This window comes from Columba livia, chromosome 2, assembly GCF_036013475.1.
Source record: "Columba livia isolate bColLiv1 breed racing homer chromosome 2, bColLiv1.pat.W.v2, whole genome shotgun sequence".
In the NCBI taxonomy this organism is placed as follows: domain Eukaryota; kingdom Metazoa; phylum Chordata; class Aves; order Columbiformes; family Columbidae; genus Columba; species Columba livia.
In genome coordinates, this window is record NC_088603.1 from 63,076,077 (window position 1) to 63,099,515 (window position 23,439).

The 23,439-nt window shown below is 40.2% G+C and overlaps 1 long non-coding RNA gene across 1 annotated transcript in view; it reads left to right on the top strand.

Moving 5' to 3' along the window:
• Positions 1-418: 418 nt before the first annotated feature.
• LOC135578515 (uncharacterized) overlaps positions 419-23,439 on the top strand; it is a 29,901-nt gene continuing 6,880 nt past the window's right edge. Inside the window, exon 1 of the long non-coding RNA XR_010470230.1 lies at positions 419-539. This is a non-coding gene — a long non-coding RNA (uncharacterized LOC135578515). The remainder of the gene's footprint in view (positions 540-23,439) is intronic.

Consider the following 23,439-nt stretch of genomic DNA (forward strand, 5'->3'; position numbering starts at 1 on the left):
TTAGTGTCTGTCTAACTGTGACTTCCAAAAGTAGAGATGTGGTCCAGAATACATAAATGCACTCAAGGTCTGCTGAATACAGCAGACTTCATTTTCCCTAGATGCTTACTCCTGTTGTCCTCTGGGGAAGTATTTAGTGACTGGATGTACTACATTCAGCCCCATTGGATTATAGTCTCTTGGAACTGCTGCAGTATGAATAATAAGTCATAAGAAGTACCTTGCAACATCTGTGCATTTTCATGCTATGATTCCCATGTGACTATGAAACTTTTGTGGGTGCCATGCCAACTAATTGTAAAGAGTCACCAGTGGCTTGGACAGTGCATGGGACAGGTTTGAGAACACAGAGTGTAATAAAACAGAATGTCACACTCATCTATCAATATATGTGCATTGCTCTGCTTTCTTTGCTGCTAGGTGTGGTTGAAGGTTCCTTCAGAGGATGGAAGGAATGGAGAAAGAAAATTTTGAGGATCCTATATTCATGTGAAAGCCACCAATGTCCTTGTTTAGAGCTAACATTTTAATAGAAAACCGTAAGTAAAATAATTCTGCATGTTTAATTATTTGCTTCAAAATTAAAGAGAAAAAGAAAAGACATTTTGTAAACCTTTGGGCAGATACTCAGTAGATATTAATTGCTATGGCTTCACAGATATCAGTAAAGTAATGGCAGTGTCAATTAGCTATAAATGTGCTTCCCTTACTCAGTTTTAATTCATTCTGTAGTTTATGAGAGAGATGATGAAGTTGTCAGTTCATTTGAATGCACATTACCAATCATATGAATAAAATAGAGTTAGAGGTAGCAGTTATCAGTTGCCTTTTGTTGCTAAGATCCTTGACTGAGAGCCTGCAGTTTTTCTACAAACAATTTAAATTCAGTGTTAAAGAGATAATATCTTTGTATGTGTACTCAAATACGCCTAGCAGAAAAAATGGAGACAGTTGAATATTTACAGGGAAAAAAATGTCCTTTGTTATTAGTATAATATTTTTTATTTTAGAAGAACTGTGCTGACTGATATTAGTTCACAGTGGGAATCCACTCTGAGACTACCTTGTGTGGGAAGTGTGCTTTTTGGGGACTCCTGTGGACCTGGCCCATGGCCATATTCATCACGAGTCTGTTGGAGCGCACCAAAGCATTCAACACTCTCCCTTGGGCCTTTGAGTTTCCTTTGGAAGGGAACTAAGATTCATGGGGAGAATGCATGGCTCCGTTGCCTCCCAGCACGGGACTAGGCTGCAGTTCAAGTGCATGCAGCAGGAAGGTTAGCAAGGTAGCAGGGTCACCTGGCAGAGCCTTTGATCCACTGAGTAGACTACGTGGGTGTGTAACTTGTTTGCTTAGCACTGTTCGTGGCTCAAAAATGAAAACACATATCCATTCTGCCCATGTAGAACATGAGCAGAAAGTGATTAATTGCTCTAGCCTGAAATGTTGGATAAGTATAGAGAGTGAAACTTGGTCAGTCAAAATCCACCCTCTTTCCATCTTATTTTGCATTGAGGAGGGGAGCTGGGTTTGTACAACATTGCAGAACATGAGCTGTAGGTTATCATGGTATAAATACAGCAAGATAGGCCCCACCCAGGAAAATGAAGCCTGTGCTCTTCTACAGTAGATACCATGTGCTTTTTCAGCTCAGGAAAACAGTGGATAAAAATGAGTTTCAGTCTTCAACATGGCAAAGAGGATTACATATTTATTTCTTTATCTCCTTATCCCAAAAATGTATTTATTCCAAATCATGCAGTATCCAGGAAGCCTTTGGGGAAGAAGGGGAGAGGTACAGAAGTCTGTGCATGTGAGACAAAGGAGCCTTATTTAATTTTCACCTGACATCCCAGTACTGTGTAGTCATTTTTAGTGTCAGAAGCAAAATGAAAAGGCTGCCAGCGAAGCCGAGAATAGTCCATGGCAGTGTTTTTGGAAGTGTTTTTAGAGGTGTGACCAAATATTTGGTTTATGACTTCTTTCATGAATTATTTGTTTATGTTTGGTGCAACACCCACCGAATGGCACCTGAGACTGCAATAGAAATTAAAAAGGAATTAAAGTTCCAGTCACAGAATAGAGTACAGACTGAGAGGGGTGCTGAATTAAAAGTCTGAGTAAGTGAATGGATTGAGAATGGTGCCCATAACAGCATATGTGAAACAAAAGGAGAACCTTGCAGGAGAAAACCAACCTCTGCCATCAAATGCCCCTCTCTCCACAGCTATGGACACAATTAGGAGTGCTCAGAGTGACCCAGCAGCTTAATTCTGAGAACATAAGTGAGGGCAAAGCAGTGAGGACCTGGACACCAAGTGTCCTTGCAGTAAGTAACCTCAATAGGAAAGGAAAGAAATTGGAGCAAACATGAGTCAACACTCAGTCAAAAAAACACCACCACAAAACACGGGTGCAGCAAGAGAAGCTAGCTCAAAAGTGGGGGCGATGTCATTTATGTAGATAATTTGAGGAATTATCAATGTTTCAACACTTTTAATAGCAGCACACACTCATAGATTCTGTATGAAGCTGAACATTTCTGCTTACATGTCAAAATTACCTTACCTGTTCCAGAAACAGGTTATCCAGCAGAGATCGCCCGTAGCATGAGTTTGCTATGAGTATGGCTCTTCAGTTAACCAGAGTTCCTGGGAGTCTTCTGAGCTGAAAAACAAATAAATAAAAGAAACAAACAGCTCAGAACACAGGCTTTTTCCTGAATAAATTTTCAAGTGGGAGTGTACCAGAAAAGGAATTTCACATCCAGCCAGAAAGACTGATCAATATGACTGTTGATCAAGATCCTAATCATTGGTGTTAGACTCATCATCCTCCCTTCTCCAAGAAAGGCATGTGCTCTACACACGTTGAGTTAAACAGCTCTCTAGATAAAGGAGCAAAGATGGCAAACTGTCTGCAGAATGCATATCAGTTAGCAGTCAGGTGAAAGTCGAAATGGGTGGAAAAATTCCAAAGGATGACATATTTACACCAGTGCCAGCATCTTGCCAAAGGGGAGATTGGTCCTTGCTAGATTCTTGTTATGAGCGAAGATTTGAACATTCCCAATACTAAGAAAATATTATGACTGTGAGAAGGAAGAAATGAGTGGATTTTATCATATTATTTAGAACAGTTCCCCTGTTATTTATGTAGCAATGGAGAAAAATATCAACTTCTATGCTACTCAGTTAACAGTACAAAACTTGTTGTGCTGGAATCAGCTTTAATCAAAGTGAGTTTATCATCACAAAGCTGACTGTCTCTGCACCCTCATGTCGCTAAGGTGCCAGTCCTGCATAGTTCACTGTGACCTATGAAAAGGGAGCAATGCATACATATGTGTTAGTTTGTCTCTCTTTCTTGAGGTACAATAAGGACAAATCTTTTAAAATTCAAAAATACACAGAAATACATGCACGTATATGACTCTGTGTATTTTTAAATTCACTTGGGGTTTATCTCTTTGTCTAAACAACATGTGGAAACATTTTCCCATATAATGTACTTCAGATTGTATGCTTTATACAATCTGTAAAAAAGTACTGTAGAAGAGGGCAGTGAAATGCTCTTCCATACTATGTGTGGGCACATTGCTTACTTTCTAATCCACAAAGCCAATTCCTTCCCAAGCCTGCGGGTCAGACAGCACTTGGCACCTGTTTGCATTTAGCCCTACACTTCCTGCCCTCCCTTCCCCCACTTACTTTGGGGTTTCAGGAGGTTGCATTTCATTGGGCACTTGTTCTACCTTGCCACTGCTGGGGAGAACAAATAGCATCCCAGCCTGTAAAACTGTACTTCCTAGCAACATGTTTGAAACTACAGCTGCCTGATATGGCTAATGAATTTTACAATCAACAGCTAAAGTGAATTAGCTGTAGCAGATGTTTTTACTCTGGGAACTACCAGACCTTTCTGGCCACTCATTTATCCTTCAAGAGGATAAAACTCTACACTTCTATTATGTGTTGTCATTGGAGCATTGCACAACTTTATCAAACTTTTTATTCTGGAAACTGAATTAATTTTCTGCAAGGGGTTTTTTGTGTGGCTCTTTAATCACATTTACTGGGGAACATGTGTACTGTAAAGTTGGAGAGCCGATTATGGCTTCTAGAAAGGCCACTTTCAAAAGGAAGCTGCCCTCACTCCTGAGGCCTCCATTTGAAGGTCCTTGGGTTTTGTGAAGAGGAAAAAATTAATTACTATTTTAATAACGAAGCCAAGCCTGCTGAAAATCCTCTTAGAGTGTAGCTGGATGATGTAATGGCTAGCAGGAGGGATATTGAAAACAGTGACCATACAGCCTGCCCTTCACTCTCCTATTCACTCCCTGTAAGATGATATGGGCTGCTGGGTCACACATGAGGGAATTGAAAGCCCAGTGCTGCTGGCTGGGGGAGTGGGGGCTCTGGGGTGACACAGCCATGGGAGGTCATCTGAAAACTAACATCTGCTGTCACCTGCCCTGTGAGATAATCCTGGACCATGCTTGTCCCCCAGCACTGCACTACCATAGAGACCCCACTGGTCACTGGCAGCCCTGAGGGAAGGCCAGGCCATGGAGCAGGGACCCAGGGGCCGATCACTGGCCTTAGGGAGCCGGACAGCCAAAGGGTGCATGAAACCAGCGCTCAGACATTGCATAAACCCCGCTGTGTAAATGAGCAAGAAGTTTTATTGTTTGCTTACTGAAATTAAGTAATTTGGAAGCACTCTTGCTGCACCTGGGGCTTTTTTGCATGTGGGATGCTTGACTCTTGACCCAGGGCTTGCTGCAGAGACCCCCATCTCCCTCCGCCCCCCTCACACACTGCAAGGAGAGCTGCAAAGGGACATGGTGTGCTTGGCTTCCCTAAAATGGGAGATCCAAGTTGAATGTGGGATCACACCATGGAAAAATCAATCATGGTACCCATCCCAGAGGGACAGAGACCACACTGAACACCAACCTCTGGTGGGGATGCTGGAGGAAGCAGAGGTGAGTCTGACTGAGAGGTCCTCATGGGCTTTTAAAACCTCAGAGAGCACAAGCAAAGAGCCAAAGCACGGAAAACCCCAAACACTGCCACCTCTTGGCTGTCAATCAGCTGTGGCAGGTTTGCCAGCCTGCTGCCGTCTCAGCCTAAAACTTACTTTAAAAGAAAAAAAAAAACACAAAAAACAACAACAGCAACAATCAAAAACCAAAAACAAACAAAAAGAAACACACACACAAAAAAAAAACACCAAACAAAAAAACAAACAAACAAACAAAAAAAAACCCCACATCAACAAAACAAACCCACAGTGTAAATGACTGACAGGTAGTGGATCATATTAGAAAAACAGTCAAGAAAGAAATAAGTAATATCTTTAAGAAAATTAGAAAATAAAACTATTTTTTTTCAACTTACATATTTCCCTCCTTCCCGAAATTACCTTTGATATCAGAAGAGATTAAAATATTATAAGGCACTGATGTGTACCTCTCAGTTAGGATTATAAATCCTGTGACAGAGCAATTCCTTTGATATCAATATGGGTTTTTTTATGAATTGCAAAGAAAAGCAGCTGTATAAAAATAAAACCCACATAAAATATAAATTATCATTACGCAAGTTAATGCCAGCCGTAGGCTACAATAACTTGCATATTTTCTTTTTCTAAAAATCTTTCCAGGCTTTTTTAAAAGCAGCATAATTGCTTGCTAATATGTAAAAGCTATGCTCTGTGGGAAGCAGAATGGGTTTGGTCACAAAAGAAACCTGTGAACTTCTGCAGTAGACTTCAGTTCTGATTCTCCTCAACTTTTCATGCCTCTCCTTTCTGATGGGGTGAAACACAATATATGGACAGTGGTGTACCACCTACAACTTCAAAAGATTAGGAAGTTGTGTGCCACCCCATCCTTTGCAGAGGACTGCATTTAATGCTGTATGTATAATTCCACTGGTTACAGTGGAAAAAAAAAAAAAAAAAAAGGTCTAAGGGCAAGTTATTCATGAAGACCACAAACTGAACTGCAGTTGCAGTTGGCAGAAATTGCCAGCTGGCACGACCTTGCTTTCATTTATCTCCAAAGCCAACACCAATCCACTATAGCCAGACTTCATAGGTAGAGGAGACAAGGGCAAAAGGAAGATTTATAGGGAGGGGCCTGCCCATATAGCTCCAAGAGGAGATCCCAAAGGTGCAGGTGTCACCTGTGTCAACTACTGTTCTGTCATCCTGTCATGCCATAGGTCCTCTTGTTCATCTATGTTGCAGCAGCTTTTGGGGTGTAGGGGCACATCCTTAGGACACCTGGGGTTGCTTTCTTCCCTGCACTGCCATCCTGTCTGCTCCCAAACTCAGACCCAGCTGGGTCTTAGCCTTTCCCCTTGGGGTTCTCACAGCCACCAGTGTGTTCATCTCAGCTCTCAGTAGAGGTTTCCTCTCCTCCTTCTGCAAGAAATTACCACACTTTTTGTTGGCCTCCGCAAATGGCTTTTCTTTCCTCTGATTTACTCCAGCACTACTTCCTCATTCACCTGAAATTTTGCTCACCCCACAAGGCAGAAATCTCTCCTTTCTGTCTGCTGCTTCCAGACAGTCCTAGTAAGCATACAATGCTGTATGCATGCTCCCCTGTATGGGCACAGGCCACCACCTGGGCATAGCTCTGGGCCAAGAAATGGAAAAAGTATAATTGAAATTGTCTTTTGGGGGCTAAATCTATTTTTACTTCAAGGCAAATATTCTGCAAGTGTTCCTAAAGTTGGCTGAATAACTTTGGTAAGCGGGAAGCTGGAGGTGTCATTCAGATGTTTCAAAAGATAAAAGTTTGAAATGGAAAAACAGCAAAGTTTTTCAGCTGGAAATACTTTTGGTGCTATTGAAAAAGTTTTAAAACTGAAAACAAAGCAAATCTTCCTGGTTGTCCTGGTTTTGTTAAAAACAACACCAGTTCTGCTCTTAGTGAATTTTCCTTTCAGCTAAATTCCTCTAAGTAACTGCACTTTTCTGAATTTAGCTGCATGTTCATGCTGTTCACTCTGGAGCTGACGAGATGACCAATGATACGTAGAAGAGGCCCAGGTTTAGATTTATTACTATAGCAACCAAGCAACCTTGCCTGTTGTGCCTGCGATCCCAGGCCTGGTTCCAGACCCTGCATACCTAATCCAGTTCCGGTTTACTGCAATGTCCCGCTCAGGACTTCTGGGTGCCTGCCCTGCAGCTGCTGGAGTGACCCCAACTCTGTGAAGGGAGGGGGCAACCCTGTGCTACCCCAGGAGCCTCAAGATTGGTTTTGTATATTTTCTATTATTTTCTCTACTTATTTGTAGCATTAGTAAAGCATTTAAAACTTTTCCAACTTTCAAGTCTATCTTCCTTCTCCTCCTATCACCTTTCCTTAGTGGGGAGAATTGGGGGTTAAAGGAGAGCATCTGCCATGGTTTATTGTTGCCCTGCAATAAATGGTGACACTGGTTTATGCAAAATACTTAGTTTTCCATAACACAATATTTTCAGTAGATATCAAAAAAACAGTGCATGAGCACTCAGTCATTTACATCTGTGTTAGAGAAAAAAAAAATATGATGGACATATAAGAGTGACATTTCATGAATTTTGTACTTGTAATCAGGAGGGAAATGGCAAATGACCTATGTTTCAAAGAAATTGAAAAAAGAAGGATTTTAACAACCATGGCACAGAAATCTAGCTTCCTTCTCCCTTGCACAATAATAGAACAATAATGGAATAATAGAACAAATACTAAGCAATAAAATCATTAAACATGTAAAAGAAGATGAACCGCGCATTGTAAACAGCTTAACAGACAAACTTAATTCACCATTTGCTTGATTTACTACTTGTGGGTGAGGAGTGATTTTATTCTAGTTTTATTGTGTGCAGGATATATGCATGTAATTATGAAGTTAGAAGATGTGCCTGGGTGTTTACTTTATGAAACATAGCATCTGGCACAAATCTCACCAAGAGGAAGTGGAGGTGCAGGAAAATGAGTCCCCCACACCTTTTTGTTTTTTTCCCTTGTATTAAAAAAAAAGAGAGTTTGGTGTGTTTCACAGGTCAGGCAGAAGAGGCAGGAATTGCTCTGATCAAGACTGGTAGATTTTATAGAGAAAGGGCAAGTGGTTAGAATTTGATGAAGAGAGATATGATGTAAGGGAGAAAGGGGGCTAACCTGTATCCATCTACCATTGTAGGGACTAAAATTAAAACTATTTAAATGGTTGCAATAATAGAGCAAAACAGAGAATTCAGATGAACATAACCTCTCTTAATACTATCAAATAGAAATACAAACTTCAAGGTGAAACAATTGAAATAATCACAGAATTAGTTGCAAGAAGTGTATTCTCAGTAAAAGCTGTGTAAATGAACAGTACTGTACAGCAGTAAATGAAACCTTTTCTTTCACAAACAGGTCATCTAGGCACTGTAATTCTTTTGGTGCTTTCCTAAAGCATCACTGAGAGGTGGTGTTTGCATTCCTCCAAAGTCTCCTCAGCTTCTCTGTGAGGAAGACGAGAACAATTTAAGGCCCAGCATCACCTCACACTGGAGGCAAGTTGGACACAGGACACTCTGAGGAAAGCTGAAGTAGTACATATCCTCTGTTCCAAAGAAGAGCTGCAACACAGAAGGAGAGCTGATAGTGATGTGATAGTGGTGCCTCATTGGTGAGGCATCCTCACTGCAGTGTACAGGCTCAGGCTGCCAAGCAACAGGTCAGAAGAGGCCATCCTTTAACCCTTAACACTGCAGTCACCACAGCACCTGCTGGAAGGCTAAAGAGGTTCAAATCCCCTTGATTTTGCACCCCACACCACTTGCTGCAGTTTTGGGCTAATGCAGTGCAAGAAACTCTCTCAAGGAGATGAGCCTCAGCTCTCATGCCCTTGCGAGAACCCAGCCAGGCACTACTGTTCCTCTCCCCAGTCAGAGGAACACGTGCTGCAAGTAGAATAAGAGAATAAGAAAGCAGTTCTGGAATGAAGCTGGCAGTCTAAAAGAGATGGATTATTTATCTGGCAAAAGTTGTAGAGGCAAATCGCTTGCCAGAACTTAAAGTAATTCAGTATTTGCAGCTGTGAGCAGAGTATCTCACCACATCCACAGTAACAGCATAAAAGGGAGACACTCATTTAACGGATCATATGGTTCATTTTCTTCTATAAAATAACTATAAGGGTAAGCTTCAGGGGTTTCTTTTCAGTCATAGATGTGTAACTTTTAGAAAATGTAAAAGAGAAATCTGTGTGATCCTTTCCCTGTGATAAGCTAGAGTGTCATATGATGCTGCGAGCTTAACCAATTGACTTACAAAATGATATTTGGGTGTGAGAAGAAAGGCCTCAAATACTAACTTTCCTTTTTTTGTGGCAGAGCAGCCATGCAATAGTAATTTAATTTGCTCTTGAGAAAGCTCGTATGAACATCTATCTGCCTGTGTAGTTCATTTTACAAAGCAAAACACAGATGAAAGAGCACAGCCTTGATAGACCGAATCTTCTCTGATTAAGAGAAAAAGTTTTTAAATTCAGAAATACCAAGCACTGATCACAGTTATCAAACAAGTTGGAGTGAACTATATTAGATATAGATAAAAGAAATTACTGTCTATCTGCAATCAAAAACATGCTCATAACTAAAATCTAGGTCATTATTTTGGATTGCCTTCTTTCAGTTAGCATGAATGAGGGAAACCATTTTAAAGGCAATAAAAAATTAAACCTGTTTAGTACCTTTACCAAATCTTTATCCTACAAAGTGCTGTTATTTTTGGAAAACAGTATACAATGCTACATACCATGAAAAATTCTACAATTAACAAGTTTCACCAAAGCTACAAGATGTTTTACAAACCTCCAGCATTTCAGAGTAGGTGAAGTGTGTATGTTTTTCAGAACAAACCATAGACACTATTTTGGCAGTAGTATTACTTTCTTTGTGTCTCAAGAATCTTTTAAAATTTCCATGGTGTTGTATACATTGATTTAAAAAACAAAACAAAACAAAACATGATTATGAAAAAAGCAAGTTTCATGTTTAGCTGCTGTTTTTCCCTCATAATACAGTGAAGGTTTGAGGCTTTGATGGTCATTGAACACCAATAACTATTAACACAGCTGGATCTTGGTCATCCCCAATCAACTTGTTTGATTTTAAGAAATGCACATTGTGAAGGTCAGTCTTCTGTCAATGCTAAAATGTACATTTGAGGCATGAGTTTGTTCTATAATTACATTTCTTATGCAATAAAAAAATAAAAGTTAATTTTCAATTTAGACCAATAAAGCACATGGATGCTGAAAGCAGGTGCCTCTGTGCAGAGTTGCAACCTTGAAAAAGGCCATTCACTTACTGTTTAAATTCTAAAGACACTTTTTCCTCCTTTTAAGAATAAATATCAAGACACAGCATTTTCCAGAACATGGCTGAGCGTCTTATGCCTCACGCCTAGAAAGTAGGATAATTTTTTTTTGCCTGGTTCTCTTGAGAGGCTCCATATGTATGCTCCCTGGCCTCAGCAATCCAACTTCACAGAGTCCTGCTGAATCCCAAAAAATCCTGGCTCAGAGGTATGCAAGGGGACAAATCATCTGCAGTTAATTGCATAACAAGTGTGTCCTTACTGAACAAACCTGAACAACAAGGCTGAGGTACATGGTGTCCTATACGTGGTAGACAATTGTTTCCATCTGGCTAACTGAACTGAACACAAACCTCTCTATAAAATCTATTGCAGAATCACAGAATCACAGAATCGACTGGGTTGGAAAAGACCTCAGAGATCATCGAGTCCAACCCTTGGTCCAACTCTAGTCCGTTTACTAGATCATGGCACTAAGTGCCATGTCCAATCTCAGTTTAAAAACCTCTAGGGACGGCGAGTCCACTACCTCCCTGGGCAGGCCATTCCAATGCCTGACCACTCTCTCTGTAAAGAATTTCTTTCTAATATCCAGCCTAAATTTCCCCTGGTAGAGTTTAAGCCCATGCCCCCTTGTCCTATTGCTAACTGCCTGGGAGAAGAGACCAATCCCCACCTGGCTATAACTTCCCTTCAGGTAGTTCTAGAGAGTGATGAGGTCACCTCTAAGCCTCCTCTTCTCTAGACTAAACAACCCCAGCTCCCTCAGCCTCTCCTCATAGGTCTTATGTTCAAGTCCCTTCACCAGTCGTGTTGCTCTTCTCTGGACCCGCTCCAGCACTTCAATGTCTTTCCTGAACTGAGGGGCCCAGAACTGAACACAATACTCCAGGTGTGGCCTCACCAATGCAGAGTACAGGGGAAGGATCACTTCCTTCTGACCACTTCCTTCCTGCTGACCACGCTGTTTTTGATACAGGACAGGATACCATTGGCCTTCTTGGCCACCTGGGCACACTGTTGGCTCATGTTGAGCTTCCTGTCAATTAGTACCCCCAGGTCCCTTTCTGTCTGACTGCTCTCCAGCCACTCTGCGCCCAGCCTGTAGCGCTGCAGGGGGTTGTTGTGACCAAAGTGCAGCACCCGGCATTTGGCCTTATTGAACTTCATCCCATTGGAATCAGCCCATTTTTCCAGTCTATCCAGATCCCTCTGCAGAGCCCTCCTGCCTTCCAGCAGGTCGACACTCCCTCCCAACTTGGTGTCATCAGCAAATTTGCTGATGATGGTCTCAATCCCCTCATCTAAATCGTCAATAAAGATGTTAAACAGGACTGGACCCAACACTGACCCCTGGGGAACACCACTAGTGACTGGCCGCCAGCTGGATGCAGCCCCATTCACCAGCACTCTCTGGGCCCGGCCCTCCAGCCAGTTCTTAACCCAGCGTAGAGTACACTTGTCCAAGCCATGGGCTACCAGCTTTTGCAAGACTATATTATGGGAGACAGTGTCAAAGGCCTTGCTGAAGTCCAGATAGACCACATCCACAGCTTTCCCCTCATCCACCAGGTGAGTCACCTGATCATAAAAGGAGATCAGGTTGGTCAGACAGGACCTGCCCCTCCTAAACCCATGCTGGCTGGGTCTGATCCCTTGTCCATCCTGAAGGTGCTGTATCTTCTATTTATCTTTTAAAACCTCTATGAAGGTAGATGATATGCCCAACATAACTGAGGCTGAGATGAAGGACAAGCTACAAAACTTGCAAATACAGCATTTGGACTGCTGTTTGGATGGTAGGAAGGCAGCAAAAGAGTAGAGTCCTTAAAGTCTGAATCAACAGTTCAAATTCATCAAAGGACAGTAGTGACCAAATGAATTTATCTTCATCAATGACATTTCTCAGTGGTCGTGTGCCACGTTACAGAAACTGCCATCACAAGCAGTATCCTTAGTCTCAACAGAGAGAGCGGAAGACTGAAGAAAGCCTAACATTTTGATATGGGGTCACTGCTGGAACACTATGGGGACACTCATGCCTCTCACCAGTGTGAGAAGTCCCTCAAACCCTATTCTCAGCTATTTTTTTGCACAGCTTATTAAACAGGGCCTTCTTCCATAAAGTGTGAGATAAAGCTGCATCTGCAAAGAATGCTCTGAGGGTGCAGAGGCGATAATACATATGGGTTAAATATTGCTATGTTTAATGATATGCCGTATGGTATAGTTAGATTCACAGTGGTTCACTGGAATATATACTACATCATAATACTGTGTGGTTTTTTACTTTAGTAACAAAAAAATAGAATAAAATAGAATAAAATATAATAAAGCCACAGCCACCAAGTTGCCTGTTGAAGGAGAAATTGCAGTCTGAAAAATAAGAAATGCCAAAAAACATGGGGTTCGGAGGAGGGAAAGAGGCAAAAGAAAGCCAGGATAACTCAATGGATCAGCTCCAGTGAAAAGCAGAGGATGAAGGCAGAACAGTATGGGGTTTTAAACTCTAGATGCCACACAATGCTTGTAAAAACCCTTGCCAAAGAAACTAAGGAAGGTTTTATATATGTTTCTGATTATTAGTAGTATATGTATGCATAGGCTTATGTAGTACAGTGTGTGCCCATGTGGTACATGCTATCAAAATTGCACAGAGGAAGAAACAAGTAAACACACAAGTTTCTTATGATAAAGACCAACATTGTGCAGACAGTTACTTTAGCTAACCGTTTTTTAAAGCTTTAAAGATATTCCAGTTGATGGTGCACTGAAAGAGCCTTTCTGAAGAAGGTGAGAGGATGAGACGCTGCCTGAAGTGGGGAAAAAATAATGCCTTTTTAAAATTTTCAGCCAAGGGCCAGATTCTGCATCTGCCCTAGTTTTCAAAAACTTGGTGAAGTTACCATGCAAAAATCAAGTCCCAGATGCCAAATCAGGACCAGAGGCACTAGGAAGGTTTGCATATGCTGGTGAGGAAGAAAATTTCCTATTTTTCACTTCCTTTTGGTCCAGAGTTGGATTTGGGAATTTGTGTCCGGACTAAAGTACAATGTTGATATACTACAGGGATATCGGCCTGCAGAAAGTCCAGCATTTTTATAATATTATTAAGCGGGCATTCCAGGCAATGAGTCCTTACTCTGTCACGCAGCACGGCTCAGTCTTGCACTGCAACTGAAACATTAATGCAGCCTGAACAACTTTAAAACCCGTCAAGGCAAGGTCTGTGTCTCACAAAAGTTTTACTCTGAGGGCTATGTCAACAGAGCACTGTCTCTTTAACTGATTTTATTTTCTTCTCTCTCTCCTTTTTTTTTTTTAGTTTAAAGATTACATTTAATATCTATTTCCCAGCAGTGTACAAACTGACATCATCTACTCATAAAAGCGGAATGCTTTGCTTTTTTAAGCTTCAAGCTGAATAACAAATTGCCACAGATGACAGCATAAAAGAATAACAGAATGGAATCAAAAGAAAATTCATTGTCAACAGAAACCCCCTGCTGAGGAATTTCAATTTCATATATCTAATTATCCCTGTCAGTTGGAAGAACTGACAAAAAGCATTCTTTGTTCTCTCTTTCTGCCTCCCGCATCTCACTCTCAATTAATTCCGGCATACAAATATGACTAATTGTCTTTGCAGTGCTCAAGAGCTCTGTATATAAATGTTCCTGAACTGAAAATGATTTGGAGGTTATTCATGCATTGATTTATGATATTTGAACACAATAGAGACACATAATTCAGGTGACCATGTTAGCACCCTCACAAGCCCCTATTACAGAGATTAGGCTGGATTCTCTTTTCACATCCTTTTTTCATATATACGCTTTGTGACAATAACTCACTTTGCACCTATTAAAAGAGGAAGCATTATATGTCTGCTGTGGCTTATTGAAATTGCCATGAACAAGATTACCAGCATTTAAATAACATAGGGGGGATGGCCAGAAAATATTAGGTACTTTCAAAAGCAGGACAAAATCATCACAAAGGTTAAAGTTGGTGGTGTTTTTTCTAATCTTGACTTGATAATTTCAAGAAACGTTTGAAGTGACAAAATTATCTTTACTCACACCCTTATTGACAAATACTGTGAAGCTTTTATATGATATTCTTTGTGTAAATATATACACAGATGCATGAAGGCATACACAGAGGGGAAAAAAAATGAATAGCTTTCTCTTTATAAGCTTTTCTAACTAACTAACTAAATGCTAAGATTACTTCAGGGGAAAAGTTCTTGTATGATGACAGAATTAAGATTCATTTGGAGAATCTTATATGCAACTTGACTATCCTGCTTCACAATATAACCTCCCCAATTAAGTTGGTGTTTTGTGCTTCCCCTACTGTAATTGTTATATGACTTCTTTTTTTGTAAACCTTCTACGTTGATACAGCTGCATTACTTACTGGGGCAAAGCTCTTGCTCATAAGATGAACTCATCACCTACCCAAAGATCACAGCATCAGGCCTTTCCTAGACAGAGGGGCTGAGTCAGTCATGAAGCTGCAGCAGTTACTGCGGTGTTGGCACCCTGGTTTCCCACAACCACACTGGATGTTTGTATCCATACAGCAAAACACTAGTATAATACATAATAACATACCATAAATAAGACATAATTTTTATTTGTGTTTCATCAAAAGGCCATTCTGATCTCTGGCATTTCCCCTGAAGAAAAAGAAGGTACGTGAGAAGTGAAGCCTGAAGAGAGTAAGACCATTTGTTTCAATGAGTAACAAGGGTACAGAAATAAAGGTTGCACAAATGACAAGTTTGCAATGAAAAAAATAGGTGAAATCTGGTCATGTAAGGAAAATCTGTGGAAGGGGTTCTCAGAGGAGACAGAGTTAACTGAGGTTTATAGAGATGCAGCTGTATTTTGTACCCTGCCTTGGTTTATGTAATGTCATGGTGGAAATTTCTTGTTCCCCACAGCATGACACTTCTTTTAAAAAAAGGAGATAATTTAAGATTATGTTAATTGTTAGAGAACACAATTTTAAATTACATTGAAGATACAAAACTTAAGAGACCAAAAGAGATTTTTTTTTCCCAAGCATGTTATAAACCCATCCTGCAAAAGTGGGGAGCGGTACAAAGCCTGGGTCTTCATCCCTGTTGCTGCTTCAAGATGGGCAGCGACTGAGGTGGAGACTTGTACAGACACTTGTTTCCTGCATCCATACAAAACACTTATAAACTTGCATGGAAAACCATGTAGCCGGTACATAAACTTTTCCATGACACCCAGTGATTTATGTGCCCTTTGTATACAGTTCTCAACGGCAGCTGGTTCCCATTGCTATACACAGAAAATGTCATGAGCTCAGCAAATAGGGTTTTCCATGTGATGCAGCACACTGATTTATACATGAAGTCATCATTCACTGAACACCTATAAGACGCATATGTATTGAGGAAAGGGCACTCAGAGGAAGTGAGGAGGCGGAATAAGAACAGCTATTCAGCCTTGGCTGCCAGATCAGGTAAAGCACTCTGGAATATTGTCTCAAGAAATAAGTACCTTCTTTTTGTGAAATACTTACTAGTGGCAAAAATAATAGTGCCAAATGGCCTGTTCTCCAGAGGCTGGAAAGCAGGTGTGAGTACTAACATGTAAACAAAGACCTCCAGATATTGTGATATTAGTAAATTTGGCAATGTCTGTTGAAACTGGTATTCAGTTAGCCAGCACTTGATAAATAAAGCAAGTTGTTTGAGTTTTTTTGTTGTTGGTGGAGAGTTCTGGTTTGGTTTGGTTTGCCTCTGCTGATACCCTCTGAGCTTGCTATGTCTTTTCCTTTACAGCTGCAGGTCAGTTTTTCATACATGTCCTATAAACAACCTCTGCATAATGATTGCATATGACTTGGGTGGAAGTTGATGCACTTTGAGGCATATGCTCCAGCTCACTTGCACTCATTGTTTATGCCACTGTTGAACTGAGCCCTGTTATTTGAAGTGCTGATTACACTGAAAGTTCTTCTAGGGCTTTGTGGACTCAGTCCTCTTTATGAACCAATGTTTTCAGAGAAGTCATAGAAGGCTTATTTCAGTTTAGGGAGAAAAATTTCTCTCGTGTCTCCAAGTCAGCAACAGAGACCATAATATTTTTCAGGGTCTGTGGCAGATTGATGTAGGTTTGGTCTACTCAAGAGGTAACTGATTTTTTTTTTAATCTTTTAATTTTACCAGTTAGCCAAAATGGGAATTGCCATATAAGCACCAATTCTACCAAGAGAACAGACCCCATGTACTGCTGTGCCCATACAGGCCCTCTCTGAGGTCACTGCGTTCTGCCGTCCTCACAATATCCTTCTCCTGTTGTTATTAAGCATATATAACATCGGAACTGGAGGGCAACCAATGCTCTGATTAATTCAGAAGAACTGAATAGGAACTTCTGTACCCAACAGGGCTCACCCAGAGGATTAGAGCCCTGGTTACCAAACAGACAACATCATTTGTTTTCCAGGTCCCATGAAAGATACTTTGGGTCGAATTTTGCCCTCTGATGTGCACTTTTTATTATCTGTGAAGCTGCACCATATTTACATCATAGAGTACTGAGTGCTTGGCCACATTATATTTTTTTCCTTTTAAATAAACCAACTGCAGATATTATAGAGCTGAATGAATGGCATAAAGCCAGAAGTTAAAAGATTGAGAGGCTACCTTAATTTTTAAACTGCTCTCTTGGCTTTTGATTTTAGTTTAATTTAATTTTGAACCTGCAGAACTTAATGAAGCCATACCTTTGAATTTCCTGGCATTTACCACTTTCACTTTGATTTGTATCTCTATGGACATTGCTAAGCTCTGTTTAGAAAAATGCGAAAACTAAAACACTCCAATGTTCCTATAAAATTCTCATTCCAAATCTCAGCTGAAAATATATCTTTTCTGACTTGCACATTTCCGTTAATTTCGCTCTCCCTCTGCTATTATTTATCTCTGTAACTGTATTGTTTAGCTCCTGTAAAGTGGTTTTGGGATACACTTTGCATGAAAGACGCTATACAAAATAAAGTTGTATTATTTTGTACAAGCTGGCACGTACTTGGTTCCACATAAGCTTGGCAGAGATCTCTCCTACAGCGCTTTCTAGTTTCTCCCCAGCCATTTTTTGGTATCTTTCCCACCTCCTTTTGCTGGTTAGGATGTACTAGAAGAATACATCTGTTATGATTAACAGATAACTAGAAAACTATTTGCTACCCAGGACATGTCTTTTTTCCCATCACATATTTTTGAAACAAGGGTAATTTTACTGAGGGAGGTAAGGCTGCAGCATTGCCCAGACTAAAATCTAGGTGCTGGAAAGAAACAAAATAGTGCATCTGATACTTTAAACTTAACATCTCCTTTGATTTTTGTAAGCAATCAGAGGTGATTAATGCTTGGGAACACTATTCATTATATGAGCCTTTCTGTATCCTTGGTCAAATAAAGCAAGCAGGTGCAAGTCATAGGAGTTACTGATTATTTATGGCTTTTAGATACTTTGTGGGCTTAGCTGGTGAGAAAAGTTTTATTCTACTCACATGGACAAAACACAACCAACTGTCTGGACTGATTAAATTCACATTGTTGCATGAGCACATGGCAGGCAGGGGAAAAATTATGAAATCTCACCGCCTATGCCATGGCAACTGAGCAAACAGCTCATGGGAAGAATGTGAATAATAGAAAATAGCAATATTTCTCTTTGTGTTTTCGCACTTGACAGTTTTATCCCCACATCTGCCTGATGTCCAGTGAACAAGTAAACTGCTTGTAGCAGCCACTCTCGTTCTCACTGATCTGACTTATCCTTGGCCCAGAGTTGTCTCAAGACAACCCATGTACAGGTTAAGCTTTGGAGAATATGAACTAGGAAATATTTGTGGGTTATATCTGTGCAGCGAGAAACCACAGGAACAGGAATGTGCCAGTCACGAAAACATTTTTAAAATTGGACTTAGTGTATTCATTCAGGATTTCTGGACAGAAAAATGAATGTTGAAACAATTTTTCTGAATGCATTTCAAGTCAAATGCCAAATTCCGACAGGGATAATTCAAAAAATATAAAGAATGTTCAAAATCTTCTAGGCAGCTACTTAATTCCCTTCAGTCCATAGTAACTGTCAGTGTCTGAAAAGCAAACATCAGCTGTGTTACTGAAACCAGTTTGCTTGGCAGATTCTGGTTGAACTCATGTAACAGAGCTCAGATGATGCTTCCTTCTGTCTCTAAAATACACACACTTGTTTTTGCAGCATTCAGCATAAATTTTGATTGTCCTTTTGCTGTATGTGCAGCAGGAACTTCGCTCTTCTGAACTGAGACTTATGTATCTTGAGTGCTTCTGGAAAACTGTGTGATAAATGGGGACAAATTTGACAGACAAATTTGACCCTTGGTAGGAATTCCACTTGAAATTGAAAATTCATCTTGGTCCCAGTGCAGTTTGAACTAACTACGTACTCTGTTTCAGGTGACCTCTTTTAGTCATGATGAGAGGTTGCCACGGCAGGCCTACTGATGGGATTCAGAAGTGATTGACAGGACAATGCCATATATGTCACATCAGGTATTACGCAGTTTCAGTTCTACATTTGCAACTAGGCTGGTGTGGTCTGATAGCTGTGGTGCTAGAAAACAAATCTTTAAAAAGATTTAGTGTATGTGACTGATGTAAAAGAAGATAATGAGTGGTAATTTCTTCCATCCTAATTATTTTTTTTAAAGAGTATTTTAAATACTGGTATTCCATGAGACTAGAAACCTGATTTGTTTTTCCAATTTTGCTGCTGCTTTTGCAGCAGGCAAAATAAATCCTTTTGACAAACTCAGTAAGAAAAGCATATTGAGCTCTTTCACATCAGTAGTGTGACTTTGAACAGATCTTTTACCCTGTCATGATTGTGCAAAAATTAACTTACCCTTCTGTTCTGGGAGCTGCACTTTGGGCCAACAAGTCTTGAAGACTTACGTTCCCCTAGTTGATGTAAAAGTCTATGGGTAACTGGAAGTTGAGCAAAGGAACATCAAGGAAAAAAGAGACACTGAAAGCAGCAATGCCACATACTGAAGTAAAAGATGTAAAGAGCACTGGAATTTATTCTGTAAAGAATTATACTCATAGAAACCAATACTGAACTTAAGCATCAAAAGTTTGATATCTGACACATTTGATCAAGACGAGTACTATCAAATAATCTCAGAGTAGGTCTGTTAGCCTTTAATTCTCATCAGGTGAGTGCTTTTGAAATGGTTTTTTTTTTTGTGGTCCTGACCGACCGTATTTTGGATTATGTAGTAGAGTATGCAAACTGGATTCCTTTCAGATAACACAAAACTGCGCGATGCTAATGGCCTTTTAGTCTATGAGACCAGGTTCGAGCTACTTTGAAGAAAGTCCCACAAACACACGTGCTGTGGACATGAAGTCCTCAGCGTCAACTGTGTTGCACTTCAAATCTCCTACTGCCTTGTTAATATAGACAAAGCCTTGCAATAGTAGAGGATTCATGTGACATCAGAAGATTATTTCACAGATTTTAAAACAAATTCTGTGTCACGTAGGTTTTGAGACAACTTGAGACAACAAGCACAAGATGGTTTGTAGCTGTATTTGATGCACTGAAAATGTACAATGCGTGGAAGGCAAGTAAGAAATATGTAATGAACAAAGTAGCTTTGGTGACACCATGGCTACATATATTTAAATGACCATTCCCTTTGCTTTGGCTCATTTAATTTTCACAGAATCACAGAATGTTAGGGATTGGAAGGGACCTCAAAAGATCATCTAGTCCAATCTCCCTGCCGGAGCAGGAACACTTAGATGAGTCTACACAGGAATGTGTCCAGGTGGGTTTTGAATGTCTCCAGAGTAGGAGACTAGGAATATATGGAACGCTTCATGAATTTGCATGTCTAGTACATATTTCTGGTCAAACAAAAGGATTCTAGCTGTCTCAATCCATGTGTTGCCACATGGATTTTATGTTCTTTTCTCTCCTACTTATCCCCTGCTTTGTGAACTTATCAGAATACTGTGATAGAAAAAATTTGAAACTTAGGGAAATTTAGAAATGACCAAAGTATTTCTAGAGAAAAGTCCTAAACACTGCTAGCATCTTCCCTGAGTAGCATTTCCATAAATTTGGAACAATTCTGGTGATCTCATTTACACAGGAAGAAATCCGAGCTGAGAGCTAAAACATGTTTAGCTCTGCACACCAAAGGAAAGTAAGAGGGTAAAAGGATAATAATGATTTCCGAAAGTAAGGAATAATTCTGAAAAATGAAAGGAAGGATACTTCTGGACCCAGCTCAGCTTACACTGAGACAAAATGGGAGTTCTGCTATTGATTTAATCAAAACAGGACCAAAACCTGTGTGCCACTTGTGCATATGAAATAATTTGAATGGGCTGGGGAGAAACACAATAGTAGAGACAGGGAATGAAAAACACCCACAACATTATACACCTTCAATTCACCAAGGAGAGCTTTTCTCATGAAGGGGTATATTATTCCGTTATGTGTATGTGGCTTCCATTACCAGTAGTGGGAGTTGATCACACACAGAGAGAATGGACTCCTCCATCTGACAACTCACTGGCTGCCTGGTATAAAGCCAACAGACAATGTCAAGTTATTATGATCAAGCTACTAATTGGAATCATGTTGTATATTGCTGAAGTTTGTTTATTTTTATGAGAGCATTAAAATGTCAGAAGAGCTGCATTTGGATCTTTCTTACTGCACACACACATAGTACAGGCAGTCTCCTTGTTTTACGTGACATGCAGGGGTATGGCATACGTTCTGTCTCTTTTGTATTTTGCTATAGATTGCAGCGTGTGAAATTATAGCCCCTGCTGTGTAATGTTTTTAGTATGTACAAATGCATTGGCTGAATCAAAGGAGCAGCTTTGCTAGCTCAGCCCAGCACTGACTTCTTATATATTAATTGCAATTAAATATAACTGAAAAAATAAATATGTTGCAAAGCCTGTTGGTCTGGGCCTCCCCCTCTTTCTTTCCTCTCTTCTTCCCCCCCCACCCTCTAACATATACATATGCAGTGTTGCCATGGTCTCTGCTTTCCGAAAAAAAAACAGTGTGTCACATTACTGAGCTTTTATGTCTAAAGTCTCGATGCAGTTTAAACAGTTGAATAACCAACACTTTCAAGGGATTGCCCACACAAAATTGCAAGACACTCCGTGAGCAAGGGATGGGATGGCCACAAAATAACACTCCCAGAAGAAAATGGTGCATTGACAGCAAGAGACAGTTATCCTTGGCAGACCAATACAGCAGGCTTGAATCCAGCCTCTGAAAACAGCACTCATTAATAGAGTATAACATTTTCTTATTCTATTGCAAAGTTTTGCAGGGAACCCAAAAACTAGGTGAGTCTGTCCGAGGTGAGTCTACCCTCTGCTTATCGTTGAAAGCACCATGCCTTATTAGAAATAAGGGGTCTATTTCATGCCCAGCTGCAACACCACCATTAAATAAGTAAATTAATATGCACTTACACACCCTGTGTTTTAGGCTCTGCTGTTCACACTATTCAAATGTTAAAGGCCATGATTGGGGCCACTGATGTAGAATTTTGGCATGTATTTTTTTGGTCTTCCACAAGAGCACAGACCTTCTTGCCTCTTTACAGAAGAATGCTGAGTCCTTGTACGTGAAAAGAGCTTGCCTTGGTCCTTTTTAAATAGCAGGCTAGAAGTACAATGTGCATTTTGTCTGTTTTTGAAAATGTTGATCCCATGCTAGTCTGTTTTCTTGCCTGTGCAGATTGCCTGTGCTTTCTTCTCTATTCCTGATAGAATGTTGTGGCATAGCTCTAAAAATTTAATATATTTGTGTGGTTTTGTGTGTTAGAAGCAATTATTCATGCACAGGGGTTCTCAGCTCTTACATAGTGGGGGTTCCTATATTGCCAGGCTCATGTCAACCCTAAAAAGAAATTGCAGATGACTATAAAAGAGCTAGTAAGAGAGAGGGAGTTTCCTGAGTACGGCAGACTTGAACTCACACTTTAACATTTTTCTTGCATCTGGTTATTTCTTAATGTTTCAGCAAAATCTTCCAGGATTGATAAGATAACATCCAAATTAAACAAGACATTTTGTCAGGAGTGATTTGAAAGGAGCTTCTTGTGATTTTTGCACTTCCCAAAAGGATAAGCAAAATGCTGATATTTGTCCTGTGCTCCATCATGCTGTTGGCCTCAACTGCTGTTAATTTTCCTGTTTGTTTTCCCTGAGGGTATGTTTTTTCACAGTGCAGGAAAGCTTGTGGGTGGGAAACCTTTCTCTTGTATCTGCCAGGTGGTTAACTTCTCCTTTTTAAGGATTTCACAAAGCAATAGGCAAAGGCTTCATATGTGCTTGATTAAGGAGTTTACCTTTCAGCATTCATTTCATTAGTAAGGGTAATTCGAGTCACGCCCTTCTGCAGAGTGAGACATCTGAAGGAAGGGTTGGGATGGGAGGGTGAGAACAGGACTTAAGATTTAGGGAAGTGGGGGGCTAGACAAGGAACCCGGTGTCAGAAGAAATCTCTCTAGACCTCCAGCATTCCTAATTCTTGTTGTATGTAGTAAGCTCCTATGTGCCAGATACCATCTACAAACGAAAGGACCCATTTTTCTACAAAAAAAAAGAGATGTCAGCAAAAAACCTTCTTTAAAGCAGCTTGCTAAAATGCAAACTGTTAAAATATGAAGTCTCACTTCCCTCGCTTGCTCCATGGTAGCCCTTTAGTTAGCAGAGATCATATTATCCAATCCTTTGCTAGAACACTACTAAAGTTTTAGCAATTCCCTGTCAAATGTTAAATAGTTTGCCAAAGAATAATAGATGCTTTACATTTTATGCATTACTAGTTCTGAGACTAGGGCTATAAAAGTTTTCTATTAACATGTAAGCACTGAGAGAAGTTTTTTTTTAGTTGTTGTGGGTTTTTTTAACTTGATAAATATACATAACTCCTTTACAATGGGGCTCTTGTGTTGCTAATGGGGACCCTTAATG